The sequence below is a fragment of the Apis mellifera genome, linkage group LG5, assembly GCF_003254395.2.
Source record: "Apis mellifera strain DH4 linkage group LG5, Amel_HAv3.1, whole genome shotgun sequence".
NCBI classification, from domain to species: domain Eukaryota; kingdom Metazoa; phylum Arthropoda; class Insecta; order Hymenoptera; family Apidae; genus Apis; species Apis mellifera.
Window position 1 is genome coordinate 10,083,762 of NC_037642.1, and position 22,781 is coordinate 10,106,542.

At 33.9% G+C, this 22,781-nt stretch overlaps 1 protein-coding gene across 3 annotated transcripts in view; it reads right to left on the reverse strand.

Moving 5' to 3' along the window:
- The window catches only part of LOC100576965, a 165,299-nt gene that overhangs the window by 54,007 nt on the left and 88,511 nt on the right, over positions 1 to 22,781 (reverse strand). For all 3 annotated transcript variants that reach the window (XR_410990.3, XM_006567793.3, XM_006567792.3), the window contains one exon: positions 12,583 to 12,619. The gene's annotated coding sequence lies outside the window, so the exon portion shown is untranslated. The remainder of the gene's footprint in view (positions 1 to 12,582; positions 12,620 to 22,781) is intronic.

Below are 22,781 nucleotides of genomic sequence, written 5' to 3' on the forward strand. Positions count from 1 at the left end.
TATGAACCTATCGTGATTGAACTTGGCAATTATTCCATGGTGTTGTTTCGCTCGCCGTTTTCAAATTATTGATAATCGAGAAGTATTTGTATATTATTGTAAAATATTATTTTATTATTCATTCATTTATTTATTTGCGGCGGTAAAAGTGAAATGAAAAGAGAGAGAGAGAAATAATACGCATAAAAGGTTTAATGGAATTGGAATCGCGTGATTGGAATCCGTGGCGAGCGACCCCGGGCCGGGGTTCACATACCTTTCGCCAAGGCTTCTTCTCTTTGCCTTCTTATTTACTTGATGTTGAAAGTGTATTTAACGATTAGAATATGAAAATACGTGATATTTATTAGTTTAATTGAATAGAAATGGAATTCTTTCTTGCTTTTCTATATACTTAACGGTTTAAACGGTTAGAAATGTTTAAAAATTCGAGACGAGATCAAAATGGCCGATTCGATTCGAATTCGAAAAGTTTTCGTAAATGCAATTCGAAAGAGGGAAATTCACGATTCATTAATAGGATTGAAGGCCTATTAAAAATATTATTTAAATAAATTGTTAAAATTATTGAAATTATAGAAAAGATATAAAAATTTTTGATAAGATGATGATTGTTGATATAATAAATTTATCAAAAAATAGTTTAATTTAAAAATGGTAATTTTGGGAATTATCGATATTTATTTAATAAATTTTTTTGAAATTTTAGACAAATTTAGCTAAAATATTATTATAAATTTATATAACTTTAATTTACAAAATTAATGTTTTAATTTTTAAACTATTTAGCTTTTTTTAAAGTAGGATTTATTAAATTATTATTTATAATAATATTATTATTTTTTGTATTTTTATGATATTTTAATGTAAATTTTTTAAGTTTTTTAATTTTAATAGAATTTTTAGTAATTACTGTATTATTTTATATTATTGGATATGAAATTAATAGGTGAGTTAGCAAATAGTGAATTTCAATAGAGCTAGCAAACACGCAGGAAGATCACATCGCATCACGCCTTAGTTCCGACAGATTCGAAACTATACTTTTTTCTCGCCATACATTCGATATAGCTCGAACGTTTATTTTTCTTTCGTCTGGCTTCTCGTCGTTCGCGCGAGCGGAGGATCATCTCTTGTTCAAGGAGAAAGCTTTCCAAGGAGGAGGGAGATCCGGAAAACGAAATCCAACTGTCACGCTTAGAATGGGGGAGTAACGGAATACCTTTCCATCTTTCAACGTCTGTGATTTTCAATTTTATTTCACCGCTGAAACTTTGTTCCTCCCCATTTTTCGCGATCAATGCTCGAAACCATTTTGAAACATTTTTATCGAATTTTATTCATGGAATTCGAATCTCCTATCTAATGATAAATGCATCCCACTTGTAATACAATTCAAGATACAAATATTCCTAGAGATTTCCTCTCTCTCTCTCTCTCTATCTCTCTCGTCGTCCATCTATTCTTTTATTCATACGATAAAAATTTGTTGTCTTTTCTCGTCAAATCTTTTTCGATCCGAATTGAATTTTCTGTTTACACGATTTTTAAAAATATTATTAAAAATAGAAACAAGCGTTCTTTTTTTGCAGAAAAATATAACGCTTTTACATCTATTTTGAACTCTCTTTGTTCCTCGATTGATGAGCCATTGGATACCTTTTTTCTATCTATAATGAAGGATCCATGAAAACCAAAAAATAAAAGAAAAGAAAGAAAAACAAATAACACGAAGCACGATGCAATTTCCATTCTCCTATTCTTGCAGTTTCGATTAAAATTTCTATAAATAGCCAACCTAACCGCAAAAAAATATATATAAATATTGAGGGAAGAAATATTTGCTGTACACGAGATGATAATGTACATACTCTTGACAGGTAAATCAGTCCGTTTGACATGTTCGAGGAAACTCGGTTGTCGGGCCAAGTGTTATTGTGATGTTTTATGAAGACACGAGGGGAGAGACACGCGAAGAGAGGGGAGAGTGATTTATTGGCGAGATATTGTAACACAAACGGGACGGTAATAGGCTGTCCAAAAGGCTGACGTTGATACAAACAGTTTATAATTCGGTCATCGAGACCATTGGAAACCCTATTAATTTCGCCCAGGGTACCCACCGCTTTAACCGTTTAATCTTATTCTAATCCCTCGTAGCGTATAAACGATCCCTTTACAGGATGGTGCTGCGAGGTATATTCTCTGTTGGGTTCGTTTCGCAATTAATTTTGCGCGTTGAATTCGAGAGAAATTTAAGAGTAATTATTCGCGAAAAAAGTTTCTCGATTTCGATGACTTTTTTTCTCTTAATCGCTGAAATAAAGATATTTTAAAGTGTCTATCTTCTTTGAAACAGTTTAGATTTAATTTTAATCAGGTTTATAATTGTAATAGATTTTAATCTAATTAATTTATTCGAAATTAAACTTAAAAGAATTGATATAAATTAATTATCAAATTATTTCAAACAAAAATTTATTTTCTCCTCTTCGTTGTATTAGTTCGAATTAGGTTAATTGTTGAATAAAAGCTTCGCAATATATTCGTTACGATCTTTTAAACGATATCGAAAAGTCATCGAGATCGTATTTTTATTAAACGTTCACAAAAATTTATTGATCAATTTCTAACATTTTTAGGTTAATAACTTTTTAATAAACAACAATAAAAATTTCGCAACAACCTTGAAAAATATATTGAAAAGTCATCGAGATCGAAGAGTGGTATCATTTTTTTTTTATTTATCGAGAATCTTTTTTTTTTTTTTTTGAAATAACGGTCAGAGAACGCTTGCCAAAAAATAATAAACGAGCGACGGAGCAACGATTGAAAATAATTTTGGGGGCAAATAATTTCTCGATAAGGGGGCAGGTAAAGTTGTGTACGTGTAATATCGAAGCCAATGAATGTATAATGAAGTTCTTGTTTAGATCCGCGATGAGGTATATTAATAGGATTTCACGAGGCGAAAATTCCATCGGGATGGAAAAACACGCGACGAGATAACAATTGAATACGATTAAACGGGGGCAATTTCAAACGATTATGACGGTGAAATTACTCGACCATGATTTTATGAAAGCACATCGAGTTTATAATACTAATAACGCGCCGGTTTTTCAACAACTCTTTATTGATTGTGAATAGAGTTGGGGTTATAAATCGTGTGTGGCCTATGGAAGAATAAGTTGGTCAGATTTAATTGATATTTTTTTTTTCCAATCATAATTTTAACGAAAGATAATTCAAGTATCGAAAGAAGTGGTATAAATCAAGCGTTGGTCGGACGTTCGAAAACTTCTAATTCTAATTTTAACGATTGTCATTTATCATTTTTCATTTACTTATTGTTGAGCCTGGTTATTGTTGGAGTTGAATAAAAGAGAAGGATCTCGTTTCCTTGATGAAAATAGGGAGAAATAACTTCAGCTCCAATTGCTGAGAGAGAATTTCTTTCCTTCCATTTTTCTCCTTCCGAGCTACGTAGAGGCAAAGAATAAGAAAAGAATCGTAACAATAATATTCAAATATTTGTTTCTCCGATATTATTCGATTTCATATCAAGTTACGCACGTTACAGAAAATTAGAAATCCAGGATTGGAATATTAATATCGCCATTTAAAATTTTCCTTCAAATTCCAACCTCCTTCTATACTCCTCCTTATAAGAATAATATTTCAATCTTTCCCCAATAATATCGATGATTTCGTCATAAATTATAAATATGCATATTACACAAAATAACATAAAATCCAGAATTCAAATATTAATATTTCTTCTAAAATTCCAACATCCTTCCTCCAAGAATAACATTCCCCAATCTTTTCCAAACATGACTTCACAAATTATAAATATGTGCATATATTATACAAAATAACAAATCTACAATTCCAATTACCTAATTATATACATTGTACGAGATAACAAACATCATCCACGATTCACACATTAATATTAATACTCAAAATTTCCTCGATCCTTCTGAGAATTATATTTCCAACATCCCTTTTTTCCACGTACTTACTTCATCACAAATTATAAACATACACGTTGCACAAAATAACGCAAATCCAGAATTCAATCTTTAAAAAATATCCTTTAAAAATAATCCTCCTCCCATAGTGACAAAATTTCGCGCATTTTAAATAATATTTCCTTAAAAAAAGAGGGTGTATCGTATACCCTGCCCGATAACGTCGACAGATAACGAGGAATAATTTCACGGGTCGTAAACTGCGACGACAGTGAGGAACTTCTTTTTTTCTCGCGGCGCTTTTTCACGGAGGGGGAGGGGAGGGAATCAGGACGAAGCGAGGCGCGTGTCGGCGCCGTTAACTCGGGGAGGAAGGGGAGGGGATGGAGTCGAGTGGAGGAATGCGCGATTCTTGCTAATTGCGCGAGTTAACTGGAATTATGCGGCCGTTGAGCCGTTTCCATAAATTTCGGGGCCAAGTTTAGACCGTAATTCCGCGCGTTAAAAGCAATCAACATTCGGCACAGAGTTGTGGCCAAGCCAGAAATGATAATTATCGCTTAATTCTAAACAATTAACCGAGTGAAATTGTCGAATCGCTTGTCGAAATATTTGCAATTGGCAATTTTTTAGTCCTAATGTAAATAATCGAATCCTTTTCTTATTGCAATTCTTTTTCTGAATTCTTTTTCTGATTTTGTTGATCTTCTTCTTTAAATGATATTATTTTAAATGATACACGAAGCGTTGAAATAATTATAGAAAAGGATTCTTGATAAAAGACACAGATATTTACATCATCTTTTATGATAAAATAGACGCGAGAAACGAAGATAGAAAAGATGGAATAATATCGTGGAGATTCTGAATATTTCTTGGCAAATAGTTTGAAGAAAATAATTGTATACGGAGATTCGAATTCGATACGGTTTGAAGAAAGAGAGAGACAAATTATTGGAGAAGAAAAGAAGTTGAAGAGTGCTCGAAACTTTCTTCTTTTCTTCTAAACTATTTTTGAATATATTTTCCTTCGTTCCTCTCCCCTATCATTCCTTGCACACAACACTATCTTTCGAAATTCGATTTCTCAGATACCCTTTTCGCTTTATTCCCTCTTTATATTATATTTCCAGGAAAGCAAGAGTTTTGGAGGCGCTAATGGAGAGTTGCAGCAGAAGAATAATCGCCATCGTCGAGATGAATCATTAGCAAGAGCTATAATTGTAACCTTTTCAATGGCCATTAAGCTCTCGTTGATGATAAACGATACTGATCTCGATCAAATTGTTAAACTCGTTGCACATCGAGCATCGAGTGAAAAATTAAGAAAAAATTACGAGAGATTGGAATTCGACTGAGAATTTAATGAAAAATCTGAATGAAAAATGTTATAAGTAAAAATTCGAGATTAAGAGAGAAATTTATTATGATTTATATGAATTATAATATGAAAAAAAGGAAGATTAATTCGAATAATCCGATTTAGAATCTGTTCAACTTTGAAATTAGAATTGGAATTTAATTAATATTTTTATGAATTGTACCTAAGATTGGATGACTCGAATAACGAAAATTTATTGAAATTGGAGTTGAAAACAATTCGAAGTATAAAATATATTCTATAATAATAATAATATCCAATATTTAATTCACGTAAATTATATTAAATTGTTGAATCATTCGATTTTACGTATCTCGAAAAGGAGATTCCATTGAAAAATTGGAAAAAATTTGGGAAAATAAAGTTGGGGAAAAAATATCGGACATTTAAGATATTTCGATTCGACATGGACATCGATTACACGCGAAGAAAAGCGACAAAAGAGATCCGTGGATCTCGAGTGGAAATTCGAGGAAGATTACACGAAGATCGGATTATCCGTGTGAAATAATCCTTGGCACTTTGGAATAATGAGGAACGCTGGAAAAGGGCTGAATCGAACACAGGGGCTGCCCTGTTATTCCGCGAAGAAACATGATTCAGGATTACGTAAGGCACGATAATGAACGGTGATCGAGAGCTTGTCTCCGATGATTATGGATGCTCTCGTTTGTGAAACAGCGCACGCGGGAGACGTGGTTAATAGTTCGTATCGATCGATTATGTGTAATGGATTGTGCAGTTATATAAATTAATATCGTTACGCGAAAGCTTGGAATCATGTTTCGTAAGAAAAATGATTTTTATTATTAAACGTGTAACGATAAATTTTGTGACTTCTTTCTTTCTTTTTTTTCTTATCGCGAGAATTAAACGGGTGATTCGATCCAAAACACGGACACGTTATTGTTAAATTGGATTAGAAGAGCTGTTGGCACGCGAATCCTTCTCAACGGGCTGGCTTTATCGCGTGGCTGAATGAAATACGAGCCATAATGGCACACTGTGCCATGCCACCGTTCGGTTACCTCGGCTTCGCCCATAATAATCTTTATCGTTAATTCTAGGCCAGATGTACGCTCGCTCCCCCTCCCACCCATCAACTTCCTTCTTCCTCGTGCTTTCAACGTGCTTCGATCAAGTCTGAATCGATCCAACCTAACCTCTTTCCCGAATAGGGAACGTCTTAAGACACGTTCAACTCTGTCGGTTAATTAGGGAGTGAATTGACCAGCAGCCAGTAACGGTTCGGATCATATCTCTTAGGAAAGTTCAGTTCATTGACTCTAACTAATGAATCTCAAGAAATTTGAGCGTATCCAAGCAGCGATTCGATTATTTAATCCTCCAAATTTTTTGAATAATCTGAAAGTGAAACTAGATCGATCGATTAATCTAGAATTCGAGACAATCGCTTCTAAAAATCTTTTATAAAATACCCATCGTGAATGTAGATAATTAATTAGCAAATTGATTTATCGAAAATTATCGACGATTCTGGTGAAAAAGATCGCATAAAGTGAAATTCAAATCCCTGATCATTTTCTAATCGCTGAACGTCCACCGATGCGAGCATGGAACGATGAATTTCGACCGAAATTTCTACTGCGAGCAGATTCGGGGGAATCGAAGTGGGGAATCGATACGCGCAACACGGTTGGTTACGCGCCACGAATTCTGCAGAAGAGGAGACGGAAGGAGGGAAGGGGGGAGGAGGGATATGGAAGTTGAGTAACGGGGAGACGAGGAGGGGGGTGTGAATGGAGTCCAAGCTGAAGAACGCAAGGTACGCATTGATTCTGCGGACCAGTGGCTTGTTACAGCTCTTCGCCCTTGTAAATTAAGCTCTATTATTATCTCAAGCATCCCCGGCTTGCCAGAATTTCAAGCTCGGTGCGTGGATCAAGTGCCTCGATGCGCATCGTCCTCTCCACCTCCCCCCTTAATTTTCTATTTTAAACTTTAAAAATATTCAATTCGTATTTTTTTTTTTTTTCGAATGTTATCGTTCGTTTTCTTTCTTTTTTTTTCTTAATTATCGTCCGTTTCTTTTTCTCGCAGAATTGCTCGAATACATATATTTTTTTTTTAATTAAGAAATTGGTTCTCTGTTCGAAGTTTTCGTGAACATTTTTTTCCACGGGAGAAGGAGAATTCAGGGGCTTGAAAAGTTAAATTGGATTAAAGAGATTTCGAAATTAGGAGTGGCGAAAGAAAACTTTGTTCGAAAGAAAAGTTTTTTTTTCTCTCTCTCTCTCACCCTTTTAACTTTTTTTTCTTTTTTTTTGAGAAATTCTTTCTCTCGTCGAGAAGTGTATGTGAATAGATGCATCGAAAGGAGATTGAAAATTATCTCCACTTTTTTTTAAACGATATTCGCTCGAGCATTTTTATCCCTCTTCCATATTTTTTCATCCAGCACACGATCCATTTCTTTCATCGCAAATCCTTTTGCAAATTTCTTCTTTTCAAAGAAGAAATTATCGATACCCTTTACATTAATCTCATCGTCATCCAACTCATCCTTTAATCCCTTAACGCCTTTGAACTTCGTTCCCTTATTCGTGTTTAAAGTAACCATCCGTCAATCCACGCTTGACATTCTAACGCGATTCCTAGTTTAATATCGATTTAATATCTTTTCCAAGATATTCGTCTTGAAGAAAAGAAAAAAAAATGTCGAATATTTTTAAAATTCATCTTCGATTTTACGAGAGAATTGAAAAGAAAATTTCTCTCCACGATTTTGTGGTGTATTTATTAATTAAAATAAATTATCTTTCGTGAAGAGATTCTTCGTCTCTTCTAACACGTAACACATGACTCCTTTCCTAATTATCAAAGAAGCTTTAAACTTTAATTCCTTCGTATCTCGTTTTATTCTCGTGTATATTTTTCTTCATGTCAGTAGTTTTCAACTCCTTCATAAAGTAAAATTCTTTCTCTCGAATTAATCTCTTAAATCAAATTATTTTATTTCTATATAAATTTGAGGTGTAATATGAAACCAAGTATTAACACGAATATACGATTTTTATTAAAATATTAGATTCTCTATGCTATTTGATCGAAGAAATAACGAAGCCAATATTTAACAAATTTTAAATTATCCTACAGGATCGAAATAATGGCATACGTCAATGTTGAAGAAAAATTTGTACGATAAATTTTATACTATCCAAGTTTCATTAATGATAATTAATGGTTGAGAACCTCTGTCATTGATTATATAGAATCTATTATCCAATGTTTCATCTCGTTCATCGTTAAAATACGATGATCTTCTATCCACTCTTCAACTTAAAACGAGAAATAATACAAAAGAAAGTCTATTTTATGGTCGATGCATATTTCACGTGACTTCGTACGATCCGTTAGATTTGCATGCATTTTTAACGACAGGGCGCGTATACAATACCGGTGTGTAATTTCGCTAATGGAAACACGTATAAATTCCACGATGTAATGCGGCATCGTTATAATTTTGATGACGCGATGCAATTCAATTTAGGTTATTTAGGTTTACACTTAAGCGCCCTCTATATCAACTATTGGAGATCTAACGTAAAGTGAATAGCAATGCTATTCAAGTATATATAATAACAAGATCTCATTTCGCATGGATTCGTGAATACATCAACGTACATTATACCGTTATAAATTAACGATAGGAATTTGTGCGGTGGCGTCAACAAATGGATGAAATGACAGATGATTAATGGAATATGGATTTGATTAATCACTTCGATATAATCATTTATTTGTTTATTCGTTTGGATTATTATGATAACTGTTATCGTATCAAGACCAACGATATACGATAATAAAATAAGAACAAATAACGACAAATATTCGAGGGACACCGTGGCTTGAGGGACAAAGGCTTAGCTTTTGAATCGAAAGATCGCGAGTTCGAATCTCACTTGGACGGTCCATCATTTTTTCCTCGATTTCTAATCGTTTATTCGTTACAAATGAAATTAAAATTTCAATTATCTCGATTTTTAATCAAAATTATTAAATATTGAAATGAAATTTTAATATTTGTTCTCGATATCTTCGTCATGTATCGATCCTCTTATAAATAATCCCGTTTTTCCTTCCATCTCGTTTCTCTGTACTTAATTTATCTTAATTAATTGTAAAATCACATCGAGATCGCGAAACGAGAATTAGTCTCGATTCCCCCAATTAAGAACTCGAAGTTAGTTAACCAAAGAGGGATCTCTCTCTCTCTCTCTCTCTCTCTCCCCTCCTCTTACCAAGATATCTCTCAAACAAGATTTGTTAAACTATCAAAAGTTGGAGATCGACGAAGATCGCGATATAATACAATATATATAATATCTCTCTCTTACTTGCTGAAGGGGTTTAATTTGCTACGAAGCTTTCTCTCTTTCTCTTTCTCTCTCTCTCTATATATATAATAAATTCGATTCCAAAATATCAAATCGAACGAAGATCCGTTGTGTTGCGAGCAGAAACTTCGAAAAGAGGAAACTATAATATATATATATATATATTAATTAAATCTCTCTCGATCGGATTCGAGTTTCGTGAGATGAGAGAGAGATAAATAATATTATACATGAAGATTATTAATATCTTGGAAACCTAAATTCCAAGTGAAGTGTGTATGGGTGAAATTTCGATCGAGCATCGTTCACCTGGCCAACTCCAACAACTCGAGCTAATTCTCCTCTCCCTCGATTTTCCAGCGGGGAACATGTTTGATCCTCGCTTATTAATCCGATAATAAGAATCTGATCGAAAATGAGGGATGGGAAAGGAGAAGAGAGCAAGCAAGCGGAGCGGTTCACGAGATTGTTAGAGAGAAATTTCTCGAGCCGATTAAATTAGATAGAAATTCGTCGCAAAGTTTCTAGGAATTATAATTAACCATGGGATTGGAAATAAAATCGATATCGTTGGAAATTGTTGATGTTCCTGGAATTTTTTCCAAAGATATTCCGCTATTCGAGGACATCGTTATCCTATTCTACGATGATTTGTAAAGGAAACAATGGCGGTTGTCCGAACAATAAAGTTTTCTTCTTCCACCGATCGTAGATGGTTAGATGGTATTGTGCAAGATTCAGATAAGGAGGTGTGACAGAATGGAGTTGAAGCTTGCGACAAGATAGAAGAAGGGTTGGTGAAACGGATGAATAATTCATTTTAACTCGAGGCCGAATTTTCTCAGCCGAATTAACATTTGTAAAACTTTGTGTCTCTTTGAGGTCTCTCAACATACTTTGCCTTTTACGATCGAGAAATATATAAATCAAAATTATCCCCTATCCATTTCCTATCAAACATATCCAATCAAATTTTTCAATCCATTTTCATTCACATCGTCCAATGATTATAATTTATATTCGAACCAAATAGAATAGTTTAAATAATGACAGAAATAATTCTCGAAAGGAAGGCAAATCGCAGAAACCGAGTTTCCCCCTAATTGCGGCTATATCTTCGAGTTTCCACGACGCGCACCTCGACTTTTCAATTTCATTTAATCATCAATGTCGAGCAAAGATACCGATTTAACGGTTTCGAGGGAAATGGAGAACTTTCGCAAGGAATTCCTCGCGACAAACTTGCTCCTCCTATTAATAATTCAACATGCTTGTTCCATCTTTACCCCGTCCCCTTTATAATTCCACATAAATATATATCGTGGATTTGAACTCGCTTCCTTTGTATTCCATTTCATTCTATTTCGTGAATACAAATATAATATCGATACGATAGATATAAATAATTATGTTAAAATTATATATTAAAACGATAAATTCATTTTTAAGGAGATCGTGATGAAACGATTGTTTCGTTTCTCTTTTTTTTTTTTCTCGTCGACAATAAAGCAGTGACGAGACGTGGATTGGCACGATGACTATCCCTGGCTGCAAATGCAAATCGGTTACACGATGTAAATCGGAAAATAATGTCAACTGTGACTGATCGTGTCCATCGATCGACAATCGGATAAAGAGATATCACCACAAGCGTCACACGTCTAATATTTCATATGTATGGATATACATGAATGTATATTCAAAATTATTAATATCTGTTCTCGCATCTGGTTGAAACGTTTGAATATATCTAGCTGCATGTATCTAAAATATGAAAATAGAAAATAGAAAAATCTTGTCTTGTAAAGTGTGTAAAATTGTTTTTGCTTTCTTTCTACAAAAATAAGGAATTTAAATAATTTTTATAAATAGAAAGAGAGAGGGAGACAGAATATGATGAGAATGTGATTAAATTGAAAAATAAATAAACGTTAAAAAATTTGAAATAGTTTTACGATTGAATAGGGAGAAGAAGTAATTGTATTAAAAATAGATAAAAGTAGTAATAAAATTCAAAAGTTGGAATAATTTTTGAATCATAGAGAGAGAATAAAAATATTGCGATATCGTTACGTGATGAAAAAAATAACAAAAATCGTCGAGTTTACATTTCTTTGAGAGTTGCAATTGACACTGGATTTGAAACCAGTGATATAATAAAACGTTATATAACGTTATATTTTAAAAGAGGATTTACAGCGGAGAGAAATAAGAGGTAAAAATTATTCACGAGTAATATGACGAGTAAATTTTCGATATTAAACGATATTAAATTTTTCTTCTACGAATATTTTAAGATGCAATTTTTCGAACACTGGATTCTATTTTGATAATATTTAACATTTGTGAAAATATCGTGGCAGAACAATGAAATTTTTCGAAAATTTGTATCATTTAAACGCGTTTATTGATTTCGAAGAAATAGCTAGAGGATTATATATAAATTATATATAAATTATACGGGAATAATCCTTAAGAGGATATTCCTTATATTCTATGATTTAATAATTTCGATAATTAATATTATTTTAATACTATTATAATTTTAATCCTGATAATACAAAATATTGAAATTATTATAATACGATATAATATATCGTATCAACAATAATTATTTAATAGCTTTTCGAGAAATCATTTTTAGATAAAAATTATATTTCGTTCTCGTTATAATTCGAACAAAGCATTCTCTCTTTTTAACAGTTTCACTGTTATGCCGTTCTTCTCTCATCGATATTCCCATTAAAGTTTCTCCCTTCCACTCTCAACTACTTCAAAATATGCAGATTATTCTTCAACTCGTACTTACCAAACTCTTTATTTAAACAACAGTTAAAGCTTCCAGTAATACCTCGTATTTTCTTACCTTGTTCGTAAGCTGGATGATGATAACGATAATGCACCTGGAATCAAAAAACAAAAAAAATAATAATAATCACAATATTATTATTATTATTAGAGCTACGATATTTTTACTTTCACCATGATCATCCTTCATTTTCCAAGATAATTACTCTCTATCCTTCTCTATTTCGTAATATTAAACTTTTCACATCTTCTCTATTTACAATAAATGAATAAATCTTCGATATTTTTATTAAAAGAAAAGAAAACCATCAACCGTCATTACCATAATCCCTCACCACTCTCTGAAGGAAGAAGCATCTTCAGCAGCAAAGATTTTTCCCTAAGAGAAGCTTAAATTCATACTCGAAGGTCGTGTTTCAAGAGCGAAGAAGCCGCATCTACCCATCATCCACTTCAAATTCATCCGAATCCCAACAGCGGCTACATCACTTTTCGCTTTGCGTCGAAGAAACGGTTCGCGTTTTCGTTCGCGCGATCGTGGTGAATTCCATTCACCAACAGGTTAACAGATCGCCCCTTTCATGCACGAATAAATTTTTTTTCGCCGATAAATGTCTTCTCCGTTAACCCCTTTTCGAAAGGGATGTATATTTTTCCTCCCCTTCCTTTTCTCTCTTTTTTTTTTTAGAAGAGAAAGCATTAAAAAGCATTACACGGAATGGAATATTATATTAACGATCTCCCTCGTTGAGAAAAAAGAGCGCTCGTTGAAAAATTCATCCCGCTTGATTAATCTGTCGAGTCGAGTTTCTTTTTTCTCCTTTTTTTTTTTTTTTTTTTTCCTTTCGTTCGATCGAACACCTTCGATAGATTGAATCAAATATCGATAGATAGCGGGTTAATTTGAAGGTGGATCGGGGTTTTAATTATCGAAAATGTAAATATAAATCGCGTTTAATGAAATTTCTGGTCTGGGCGATGGATTAATAAATGAGGATGAATCGTCGAATTATCGGTGGAGAGGAAGGGAGGGAGGGAGGGTAAGAAAGAAGGTTGAATGAGAAACTGATTTGCTGATTCGATGGAACGATTATAGGGGGAGGTGGAGGGGAATTCACGTCGCGAGATGGTGAATGGAAGGAGCGTGAGGGATTATGAAACGAAACGAGGCAGGTTCGAAGGTAAATGAACGAAATAAATTACGCTTGGATATGGATATAATGGATGTGTGAAAACTTCATAAATTAGAGAGTGAAATTCGCGTGCGTATCTTTCAACTTCTCGTTTAATTAATAATTAGAGGCGTACAACCGGAAAATGTGGAGATATCAAAACGTGAATGGATTTATTACGACGAAATTATTACGAGAAAGTATCAAATCCGACGATTATTCGACAAAAATTCACTTCACTCTTTTCTCTTTCGATATCTCGATACTTTCCTTTTTTTTTTTATATTTTTAATTTACACGATTAGAAAAAGATTCCTTATCGATACTTTCCTACCCATTTTTATCTTCTATTTACGATGGTCCAAGAAAATAATTCATTTTTATTAATACCTCATCGAAAATTGCCTTTTCCTCTTTTCCTCTTTTTCTCCTCCCTTTTCCCCATATTACGAATCGATTCGTACGTGATATTCTCGATTAATAAATTTTTTATCCGACATTTCCTTTCTGCTTTCGAAGCGATTCGTTTCATCTCGTCGATAGATATTTTTCTCTTAGCAAAAATTGTTCTCTTTTTTTCAAAATAATTCTTTCTTTTTTCTTCTCGATAAAAAGAATTGCTCCATCTTTTTACGACCCTTTCACTTTCCCTTTTCCTTCTCTCCTCGCTTACACAAGCAGAATAACTCGCCGCCCTCGACAAATTTGATCCGCTTCTCCCATAAATTCGCGACGCGGCGAGGAAGGAATTGGCAAAATTCGATCCTTTCGTAACAATCCCGAAAGCCCATCAACTCGAATTTCTTTGAAACGGATCGACCGGCATTCAAACCTGGCCCACTTTACGCCGAAAAATCGTAAAATCCATTGCGGTAAACAATTGGCCGTCCCCTCGATATACGCGCACGAATTCCTTTCTCGTCTTCTCTCCTCAAATTTTCGCCCGGCCGAGGCAATTTTGGGCGCGAAACCGATCCTCGAAACAATATTCCCTGGTCGAACGGCGTTCCATGCGGCTGTTCGCGCGATCGATTCCCGCTGGAAATACGGCCACGTTTCACGAGCCGACACCAACGTTACGCGTCTGCCGAAGCTGTGTCGCCTCGAAAAGCTCGAAGCGTCACCGGCCAATTTCGCGTTAATCGTTCGCGGCGAGGGAAAAGAGTAGTCTGGTGCGCAAAGAAGAGCGAAAATACGGGGAAACTAAGAGCGCAACTCTTCGACTTTTCTTTTTTAGAGGGAATTTTTTTGAAAATACGCTCTTTCTTCAGTGGATACATATTTTGATCTTTCTTCTCTTTAAGAAGGTTATTGTATTTTCGATTTATTTATCGGGGGATCGATTATTCGCGTTTCCTATCCGAAGAGGATTTTTAATAATAAAAGCGAGCAGCTCAAGTTCTTCATGACGAATCTTGATTATTAATTCAATGAAGACGATTAATTATTATATAAAATTTTATATAAAACCTTTTTCTATTATCATATAATAACTTCAAGTATTCTCAAAATAAGGAAATAATTCTATATCAATAAAAAAAAGATCTATTTTCTATCTTTTTATTTTTCACGTCTTCTCTTTTTTATCGTAATTACTTTAACCCTTATCATTACAGAAATAATAAGATGAAAATACGTCCCTTCTTCAGTGGAAACATATTTTGATCTTTCTTCTCTTTAAGAAGGTTATTATTTTTTATATATTTCTTGGGGGATTGATTATTCGCATTTCCTATCCGTTGAGACGAGAGATTGAAGAGGATTTTTAATAATAAAAGCGAGCAATTCAAATTCTTCGTGACGAATCTTGATTATTAATTTTCTTGTATTAATTATTATATAAAATTGTATGTAAATCTTTTTTCTATTATCGTATAATAATTTCAAGTATTCTCAAAATAAAGAAATAATTCTATATCAATAAAAAAAGATCTATTTTCTATCTTCTTTATTTTTCACGTCTCCTCTTTTTTATCGTAATTATTTCAAAGAAATAATAAGATTGAAATAAAGAATATACAATGTAAAAAGAAATATATTTAATAAAGGAATAAAACTATGCCACAGACGTGAATCGTGTGGATGCCTTTGTTATATTGAGCTCGCTACGTCGCGTTCCCCTTCGAAACAGAAACAGCGATCGCGTCCAATGACATATAAATTCACGTATAAATATACAAGTTATATTATAAATATACAAATATACGAGTACGCGCGTATCGTAAATAAACTCTACGTATATAAACTCGACATTTATCGAACAATAGAAGCAAGTAATTTTGTACAAGGAATAAAGAAGAATATCGATCTTTTCATTTCAATAATACTTTTCACAGCCTCGTACAACGAGATAAAAAAAATAATTCTAACCTCAGTTTCACATCACCGAACACGCGTCTTCACCTCAAACAACTCAAAGTGTCACCAATTTCGCGTTAATCGTTCGAGGGAAAAGATTCTTTCGCGCGAAAATTCCGTCGAGAACGGAACTCCTGTTCCCTCGAATATACACAAATCCGTCATCGCGACGACGGGGAGGAAAGTCTCGGAAAATTCAATAATCCTTCGTAACCCGTTCGAAAAGCCTCGCCATCTCGAATTTCCTTGAACAAATTTCGTCGACGCGGCGAACCTGGCCCCGTCGTTTCTCTTTATATAATAATTATCGATCCGTCGATGAGTTAAACAGACGGGCTGGCGTCGTTGCCTTTGTTGCCTCCGTTGGATAGCTTGGAGGTTCCGCTTCGAGGGGTCGGATCAACCCCGTTGTCGAATGAATATTTATTTATTCGACGCACTCAGAGGAGGGGGGAAAGTGAGAGAATTGATTCGATTGAGCGTTATCGAGGAGGAGGAGGGGGATGGATCTCGGTTAATCTCGTCCATTTATTTATTTTTCTCTGCCTCCTCCTCCGCACATTTTTCCTTCTTTTCTGATTTGTGCCACTGGCTCGGTTTTTATTTTTTTTGAGATGAGTTTATAGGATATTCGTTTAAAGATAAAAATTTGAGGAATATATATTTTGTTTTTTAGAACGTAATGTTAGAAATTTATTAGAAAAAGAAATGAAAAAATAGAATGGTAAAAGTGGAGGTTTGAAGATTTGGAAACTTAATTATAAGAGTTTTTATTTGTAAAAGCAACGATGATTTTTTCCTCTAATAATTCAACAAGTGCAAATTTTTGGTTTCTGTTCTGCTTTTTTAGTATGGATTTAAAGAGAGTGAGAATACAATTGTTTCTTCAAGAGAGAGGAGGAGAAACAGTATTATGAGGGAAGGATTAAATATCGATTCGTCAAATTTGATGGAATTTCGAGGCAAATATCGCCGATTCGTATAAATCCTCAAGCAGCAAATATTCAAAACGATTCGGAATGATTGAAAAACTAGCATGTACGAATATATAAATTATTTCTGTGAAAACCGATACTGCGTTTCTTCCAGCCAAATATTTCTTTCTTTCTATTTTTCACATTTTTTTTTTTTTTTATTCTTTGCTCCTATTTTTTCCATTTTTCTTCCTTTCCCCTCCCCTCCATTTTTCACGGATCGTTCCTTTGCGCCGAGGAAAGCCCAGCGCTCGTTAGCACAGGAAATATTAATTTTCCGCGGCGCGGAAGGAGCCCGTCCGCTTTGTGAACCCTGGTGAATAACAGTTCCCGTTTTTCGGATGCGAGAACGCGTTTCAAGTCAAGTGCACCGCAGATCCTCGTTTCGTCGTCAAGGCGATTCGACTCGTCGAACTCGTTTGCTTCGAAGATTGCATCAAAGATTGTAAATTTTCACTTTCCACGAGGATAGATTGTGGATTGTTGGCAATCTCTCTTTTGAGGAATTTGATCTTTTTCTAACGAAATTAATATTCTTTGAGGGAGGATATGAAGGTGGGGACAAAGGACTTAAAGGACAAAGTGGATTTCGATGAAAGAGAGAAGCGTTTTCTTTTCGAAAAAGAATGAAGGAAATATATCGATATATTAATAATAATGATTTTAATAATATTTTCGATAACGGTGTTTATCGAAAGAGTTTCGATTACTTCATTCGATATCGAATAAAAGAGGCTAATATAATTTAATTAATTACTTGTTTCGTGGACCCAGAAACAACGAAATATCGTTTTATATTCGAAAAATATCGATATATGAATTCAAATTTTAACAACAATTTTTTAATTATTTTCAAATAAAAAAAAAAATCTATAAACTATTTCAATCATCAAAACCACTCGACCTCTCGTTCTACGAATCTAGAAACGCAATATCTGCGGACAAGATAGCCCTATTCACTTTATATCTCGTAGAAGAGATGAAAAACCATGAAATATACGTACGAATAAAATTTTAACAATTCTCGTTTACAATATTTCGATGAAAAAAGAAGAAATCTATGAAAAATAATTTTGATTACTCGATCGATATCACTGGAACAAACCTAACCTATAAATTTAACCTAATCTAACTCTCCACGTGAAAACCATTCCACCTCTCGTTCTATTAATTTCGAAATGCAATATCTGCGGACAAGATATCCCCATTCTCATAAAAAGAACGAAAAACTACAAAATATATACATAATAAAATTCTCTTTTGCAATATTTCGATGAAAAAAGGAGAAATCTACGAAACAATATCACTTCGATTACTCGATCGATATCACAGACCTAACCTATAAACTTAACTTAACTTTCCACGTGAAAACCACTCGACTTCTCGTTCTATAAATCTAGAAACGCAATATCTGCGGACAAGATATCCCTATTCTCATAGAAAAAACGAAAAACTACAAAATATATACACGAATAAAATTCTCGTTTTCATATTTCGATGAAAAAAGGAGAAATCTATGAAAAAATACCACCTCGGTTACTCGATCGATATCACAGGAACAAACCTAACCTATAAACTTAACTCTCCACATGAAAACCACTCGATCTCTCATTCTACGAATCTAGAAACGCAATATCTGCGGACAAGATACCCCTATTCTCATAGAAAGAACGAAAAACTATAAAATATATACACGAATAACATTCTCGTTTGCAATATTTCGATGAAAAAAAAGGAGAAATCTACGAAACGATATCACTTCGGTTACTCGATCGATATTACAGGAACAAACCTAACCTATAAACTTAACCTAACCTAACTCTCCACGTGAAAACCACTCGACCTCTCGTTCTACTAGCCTCGAAACGCAATATCTGCGGACAAGACAGATCGATTCGGTTTATATGTTGCAGGGAGAACGGCCAATACTCGGTAAACCGTGGTTTGAACGTTCACGTGAGGGTCCATTACGATCAAGAAGCGGCGGGCGGAAGGCAAACTTGCCAAGTTTGCCGAAGATGCCTTTTGCGTGGACCTTCCCCTTCCCCCCCCCTTTCTATTCATGTACAGCCTTCCCTTCACCGCAAAATGGATCCCTCCTCCTTTGAAATATATTCACCAAGCTAGATTATCAATCCTTGTTTCGCGCGAATTTCACTCCGAGAGATATCGTCTGGGGAGATGTTGACGAGTCTTGTCGGTTATGTTTGTTTGCTTATGATGCGATCCGTGCGGTTTGTGAAGGATGGAGTGATTTATGGAGTATCGTGAAGGAGTGTATTAACTTGGCTTGTAAATATTCTCAACAACAAATATAGAGTTATTCGTTATTTGGGAAAACAAAATTGTGTTCACCCAAGCATGTTATTAAAAAAAAGATTTATCTTGATATTTTCTTGATATTTATTGAGTCCTTCTTATGTCATTCAAAATTGTCCTCAAAGGAAATATGAAACGTTGTACGAAGATTGGAATAAAGATTGGATTGTGATCTTTAAATAATCTTAAAGTAATGAAGTTTTAAGTAAAATGATTTTAGTGGTTCTTACAAAATATATTTAAAGCCATATAAAATGTTATAAAGTCAGACACTATTCGTTTATATACATTAGCAAGAAATTAGAGACAAAAAGAAGTTGCACTTGTTAAATGATTTCGGAATAACGTTCCTGCGAATTTTCGAATAATTATGCAGTAGTATAATTTAATAGCGTAACTACTGAACAGTAATGAGCCTTCTAGGAAGCTAGTAGAGGAATTCATAGCAAGGGAATTCTAGTAAATTCCTGCTTAATTATCCCATTCGTACGAATACACAGGTTGGTCTCACGCGAAGAATCACACGTAGTTTCATTCCTTTCCTCGAAATAAAATCACGAAATATTACAAAATTTAATACGACTTTTCCCCTCCACTCTAAAATTCTTTTAATCTTCATAATTTCACGATTCACAAAATTTGAATCGATTCAATTATCAATCATGCTTTCAAAAGATGGAAAAAATGAAGAGTCGAGTCGATTAAAAGCAAGGAGGATTATCGTGATTTCCACTCGTTCGATCGATTATCAATGCTGGAAGAGGTTTGAGAAAACTTTCCTCTCCGAAGTTGCATCAACCACTTACATCCACGGTTCCAAGGATCCGTGAAAGGACGCCGTCACCCTCTGGTGAATTTATTCAGTCAACGGGGAAGCATTTTCCCCGTTGAAAATGTTGCAACGCATCCATCGTGATCTCTGGAAAATCTTCTTATCGAGACATCGTAGGAGTATAAATCCTTGTAAATATTTGCGCGGCATTCGTGCAACCGACCTTCTCAACTTTTCACTTCAACCCCTCCCCGTACGAGGCGAAACAGTGAAAATACGCAGCAGAGAAGTAAGAAACGAATAACTTTCCTTTCCTCGAATTATAAAACGATTATAAAAATGAAATTTTAATATACCTTAAGACGTAACATTAAACATCATGAAATTTTCAGATTTGAGCTGTGATTGTTTTGAAAAAAGAATCTTCTCAAAAATCTCAAGGAATCAACTGCAGCTAAAATATTCGAGTATTTGATCCCAAAATCGAAACGAAATAAATTTTCTCTAAAAATATTCATCGATAAACCTATAATCGATTTACGATCGTGGAGCATGCGTACAACAAGAGGAAGAGATTTTTTTTTAAAGTTTCGAGATAACGAGCCACGATTTCTCTTGATTCTGAAAACAACGAGTGTTCCGGTGTGTTGCAGTTTTGGAGACTCGCAACGAGGTAACGTATGGTAATGCTCTCCCCGAAACTCTTGAAACATCGCCCTTTTCCCTCCCCTTCCGGCCGTGTATCACTTTGGATTTTTCATCTTCGCCCCAACCCTTTCTTCTCCTGCATCGTTCATTACATTTTATTCATCGTTCATTACATTTACAAAGCGTCTTAATATTCGTACGACGATGAATCCAACTCTTGTCAAGTGCACTTCGTGCGATCTTTTTTTTTTATAGGGAGATTTGAAAGAATTTGGGAAAAGAGAGAGATGCGTTTGAAGATACGAAAATAAAATTGAATGAAATGACGAATCGAACTCTTTTGGCATAGAGAAATCTGGAAATTTGAATTTCGGATATTGGAATTTTTTGAGAGAAGAAAGCGATGTATTTGAAAATGAAGTAATATAAATGGAACTTTTGTTTCTGAGGAAAAGTTCTCGCCATTTTTTATAGGAAAGTATGGAAATTTGAATTTGGGATAGGATGTTTGAGAAAGGAATATATATTTGAATATATTTGAGAATAAATTTATCGATTACAGTAATGAATTAAACTGTTCTGATATAGAAAAGTGTGGAAATTTAAATCTGGGATGAGATGTTTAAGAAAAGAAACATATATTTGAGAATAAATTTATCAATCATATATATATAAATTCTTCTGGTATAGAAATAAAGATGGCAAGATTTGAATCGAATGAAAAATATATATATACACATTCACAAGCTTTAATTCTTTATTCTCTTCCGGCGTAGAAAAGTGTGGAAATTTGAATTTGGGGAATTGAAGATGTTTGAAGAGCGAAGAAAACGATACACTTGGGGAATGAATTTAATGAAATACTACATAATTCCACAGGAAAATAGGAAAATTTAAATTTTAGGACAAGAATAAAGAAATCGACGCGATTAAAAAAATAAATTTAGAATAACCAATGCTTATAAATTTTAAAACTCTTTTAAAAAACTTTTGATATTCGAAAATCTACAATTAATATTCAAATCTTAATCTTATAAAGTTTAGAAAAAAGAATCATGTATTTTCCTGTCAACTTTTCTCCCTTTTTCCTATTGATTTGATAGATTGATACGAAATTCATAAAATTCCTATTTCTCTCCTCCCCGAGAATTAATAAAAACATCGTCGATAAAAAAAATGTACAGAAGAGAATCGTGTTCAAACTTTGAATTAATTTTCTTACAAAAAAAAAAAAAATTCGATTTTTTATTTAAAATTTCTCTCTGCACATTTTCAACATCTGGTTAGATAAATATCTGCCTCTCCTCCTCCACGTATATATCAGGATGCGCGTGATGAATTGATTCTCCGTTTCGTGCACGATAACGATGCCGGATCGAAGCGACGACGTTTCAGTGATGTTTGTCGCCTGCACGAAGCAACAACGAACCCCTCCACGAATATCAATCAACGAGAAAACGATAACGAATTCACTCGTTATTCTCTGGAGAATTATTTCTATTTAAATTACGAGCTTTCTCTTTTCCAAAATATCTATATCAAATTTCCTCTGATATTATAGTTGTAGTCGTCTCGATTATTAAATTCTTTAATCTAAATTGAGTTGATATATAAACACTCGTATCTTGTATTTATGAATTGGATGTGATTGCTTTGATCTGTTTCCTTTTTTTTTTTTTTTTCTTTTTTGAGGAATTCTCACCAAGTGTGATTAAAAATTATAAAATTGTTGATTTTATAATTTTCGTACAATCTCGAAATCGTTTGCCTCTACAATTATTTCCGATTATATCACGTTTCAAGGAATAGATTATCGAAGTAACTTTATTTAGTTGAGCCGTTAAATTTTCCCCATCATTGGCTCGGCGTTAATAGAACAGAGGCATCTATGCAACACGTTCTTCTTCCTGGTGTATTCTTTACTTTGATAAAAATAATTTTCACGATCTATTCCTCCAATACAAATAAATTCTCCAATTCGAAGATTTTCTTTTTCAATATATATATAATCCGT